The sequence below is a fragment of the Pteropus vampyrus genome, unplaced genomic scaffold (genome assembly GCF_000151845.1).
Source record: "Pteropus vampyrus isolate Shadow unplaced genomic scaffold, Pvam_2.0 Scaffold6, whole genome shotgun sequence".
Classification (NCBI taxonomy): Eukaryota; Metazoa; Chordata; class Mammalia; order Chiroptera; family Pteropodidae; genus Pteropus; species Pteropus vampyrus.
Window position 1 is genome coordinate 467,410 of NW_011888787.1, and position 4,386 is coordinate 471,795.

At 47.3% G+C, this 4,386-nt stretch overlaps 1 pseudogene; it reads left to right on the forward strand.

The window, feature by feature from the left end:
- Positions 1 to 40: 40 nt before the first annotated feature.
- LOC111745752 lies at positions 41 to 159 on the forward strand (annotated as a pseudogene).
- Positions 160 to 4,386: the final 4,227 nt, after the last annotated feature.

Genomic DNA, 4,386 nt, shown 5'->3' on the forward strand with positions numbered 1-4,386 from the left:
AACAGGACATCAGCGGAGGCCTCATTAAAAGGTAACACTAGCCTACGGCCATGCCACCCTGAACGAGCCTCATCCTGTCTGATCTTGGAAGCTAAGCAAGGTCGGGCCTGGTTAGTACTTGGATGGGAGACCGTCTTGGAATACCAGGTGCTATAGGCATTTAATAAATAAACAAACAAATAAATAAATGGTGGGGAAAAAAAACGGTGACACTTGAGTGGAGGTTTTACAAGGGTCTGCTGGTGTCTGGGGGAAGGGCGCGCCAGGCAGAGGACACAGCCTGAGGGGACAGTGTGCTCTGTAAGGAATATGGAGCTGCAGTGGGGGCGGGGAGAAGTTAGAGATAAGGTAAGGGAGGTAACTAAAGGAGGAAGGAGCAGTGGCCAATCATGAAACACCTGGACTTAGCTCCACAGAACCCACTGCTGTCCTTTGTAAAGGGACCAGGGCAGGTCTCGAGATGGTGAGAGGAGGGCTTTGGAGGTGGCAGCTCTTTCAAGGAGTTTTGCTGGAAAGGGGGACAGAGAAACGGGACGTAGCTGCCGTAGAAAGCGGGGCCGAGAAACGATGTATTCGTTCCATGGGGTGGGGGGGGCGGTAAAGGCGTGTGGGCTGATGAGAAAGATCCGGTGCCAGCAGACGATGGGGAGACGGAGGCAGGGAGAGCTGCTTGGGTAGGGGGAGGGGTGGGAATGAAGGCTCAAGTAGAGGAGTTGAACTTGAGAGGAGACAGAGGGTCCACCCACACTGAAGTCTGAAAGGCAGTGTATGTGACCCCGATACAGGCAGAGGGTGGGCGTGGGGGGCGGGGCTGTGGCCGCTCTCATCTGATTGTTTCCTCTTTGCTCGTTGGAGGAAGTCAAAGGTATTCTTGGAGATACACTGATAAAAGTTGTGCATAAAATGAACTAGTGTATAAGAAAGAAGGGGGCTAGAGTTCCCACTAGAAGCAGACACATCTCAACATAGCCTATTATTTAGCGGGGAGATGACATGGAAGAGAATCTACCTAGAACAAGAGACCTATGAATTTGACAAGAACTATGAATTCGACAAGAACACAGGCAGCTCTTGCAGCCATTCCTAAGGGGTTTTACTAGTTCGTTACCCAGTCTACTTTACATCCTTGATAGGTTGTGTGCGCATTTACGTGTGAGTTAGCCATAGTAGCAAAATGTATTAAGTTCTAATTCTAGAATGAGAATTTAGTAATTCTTATTTTTTTAATCTTCATAAAATCCCATGGTAAAAAGAGTTTTTAAAGTCCTTACATAGAGAGAAATCCGGATTGGACAGACCCTACCTGACTTTTGAAGTCAATAGGCAGGTGTCCTAAGTGCTCAGAACGAGCGAAGGCAGAGCGCCCCCTGGAGTTCTACCAGGAGCGTGTGCCATACTCTGTACCATCGTACAGTTACATTCAAAATCGACCCTCCACTAACCCCAAACAGCACCCTCAGATTGAGTTCGTACACTTGTCTATACCTTTCCTCCATGGAAAATATTTCAGTTTGGGACATTAAAAGGTATCCCTCTTACTGGCTGCACTTATTAAAATGGAGACCAGTCACTAAGGCCACCTTTAGCCAGCTGCCCTGACGGCTCGGAACTACTTTGATGGCTCCAGCTCCCTGAATAGGCAGGCAGGTGACTCAGTTCCTTCACCCTGGACCCTGCTACACACCTTCTGTTCCTTAACGGAGGGGAGGATAATTCTTTTTTCTCAGACCCATTTACGATACGTTAAACAGCCTGCCGATTTCCCCCGAAATGCTAGGGGTTATTTCCTAGCCCCCGTAGGTGGTACTGAGGGGCTGGTGGAGAAGGGGGCAGAGGGTGTGTTTGGTTCACATTTGAAAATTGTTCCACAATAGATTTTTTTTTAATTAGATTCCTTCTGTATGTGACTTTCATTTAAACCCACAGCTTCTCTTTATTTAAGTAAAAAAAAAAAAAAAATTCTTATTGAGCTAACAATTGTGCATTACCAAAGCCCTTGAATTAAATTGCAAGAGAATTGAGAAAATAAGGCTCGTAAGATATTTGAGTTATGTATTGAAGTTGAGTGAGGAGGAAAAAAAGACTTCAAGTTTCCTCGTACCTCTTACCCCCCAGCCGCTCCCCGCTCTGCCTGTCCCTCTCCGTGTCTCTGTCCCCTCCCTCTCCCCGCCCCACCTCTTGCATTCTGTCTCACCCTCTCCATCATACTTTGACAGGGGAAATAGCCTTGGAGAGGAACATGAGGGCACCTTGGGAACACAGTCCTGCCACGGCTTTACTGACTGCCAGATGGAGTGTGGGGTTTGTCCTCTAGCCTGCTCTGCGTCTCGTCACCTTGTAACTTCATTCTCCAGGAGCAGCAGCTCGCCCCACACACTGTGCCCTAAGTGTGGCGTAACCATATTCCTTAACTCTTCAAATGCTAACGCCACTCTGAAGGTGTAATAAATGCCCTCAGGACAAGGGACATACAACAGAGTAGCTGACACATACCATCACATCTCCCTACCAGAATCTAGGCCCCATTCCCACGAGACCCAGATTCTTCCTTCCTTCCATCCAGAGCTCACCCCGTTTTCCTGCCTCTGCAGATGACACATCTACTGTCTTCCATCCTCTTGAAGGGTACATTGTGGTCCCTAACCGTGACAAAAATGGCCTGTTTGATACTAAATAAAACAATGTGGCACGCCAACCACCTGGTCCACATCCTCTGCAGTCTGTCCCCGGGCGTGCAGCAAAGAAACAGTCGGGCCCGGGTGTCATACCGGCCGTAGCCTGGTCTTCTGGTCTTAGCGCGCAAAAATGCTTGAGCAAAAACCCCATCCATGCCTTTCATGCACACACGATTTTCAGAATAGCGCAGCTCAATGCAAGCGTAAAAGAAAATGTCCTAACACCGCAGGTAATGGATCACGCTCCGGGCAATGGCGCCACGTAGCACCCTTAGCACTTCGCCTGAAGCAGACTTCCCCAAGGATGATGGGTGATGCTCACGTGACCAGAGTGATGATGGAGAGGACCCCCTGAGAACAAGGTAAGGGAACTCTCAAACACACGCCGGCTTCCGCACCCACGCGTGCAGGGGCTGCCGCCGCCCTGGCTGGCGATCTTCCAGCTCCGTCAGCGTTGAGAACCACTCCTTACTACTTGTCGACCTGCTAACCCTTTATGGCTTCTCCACTGTGTCTATTCCTCATCCTGGTGTTTACATTTTCTAAGGCGGCAACACATCTTACCAATGAAATGTGAATATATGAAAATGTCCCAACCTATCGGTACACTAAATAACTATTGTCATAAACGATGCAGCGGTGCTTGGGATACGCTGTCATTTACGCTTTTTCCATGTCAACCTGGCTATTTTGTTTTAAGGCTGTGTCTCCATATATAGTCACTCGAATATGAAATATGTAATTGTTGGGTTTTTTTTTAACCTTCATAGCAGTTAGTGGCTGAGTAATGGATCGACCCCTGAGTGAGTCACTCCAGTTATCTGAAAGACTAAAATAACTATGTGAGTTTAGTTGACATGAGTCAGCCTTCTAAAAGCTGGACACCCGTAGGGTGCTGATAAAATGGGCCCTCGGAAGCCGAAGGCCAGACCCCACATTCTCCATGAGCTCCCCAAAGTGCAGCCACAGCCCGAAGGCCTTCCTGCACCATCGCTCAGCTTCTGTCTGCCTTCGACGCCCCTTCGACAATAGCAGCACTCAGATGCCAATGAGGGACATTGTCCACAAAATAACCGCAAGGATTGTCACCTGCGGAACACCCTGAGATTCCGTTTCAGCTCTTGACCACTTACTGCCGTTGTTGTCACCGGCTACCATTTACCGAGTTGCTACTAAGCGCCCATCTCTGTGGTAAGCTATTTTTGCATATCATCTGTACTCTTTAAGAAAATCCCATGAGGTAAGCATTATTTTCCTATTTTACAGATGACAACATGCAAGTTCAGAAAGTTTACACACCTCGTGTGAGGCCACGTAGAAGTGGCAAAACTAAGATGGAAATGCACATCTGTAGCTACATCTGTAGCTCCAAAGCTGTCTCTTTCCCTTATTTCTGTTCTGGTGTTCCCTGCCGGGTTGTCAGAGAACAAATATTAGTAGCTACCTGTATAAGCCAGACTGCAATAAAAAGAGATAGCACACAGTAATTCGAAGAGGGGAAATTTAACATAAAGAAAAAGAAACTATAACGGGAGATTGGAATACCAAGGAATTGTCTAGTAAAAAGAACTCTTACACCTCAGTGATAGGAAAGAAACAACTCAGGTTTGTTTGTTTTTTTTTTTTAAATGGGTAAAGGATTTGATTAGATAGTTCACCAAAGAAGATACTCGAATGACTAATAAGTGCATGAAAAGACGCTCAACATCAT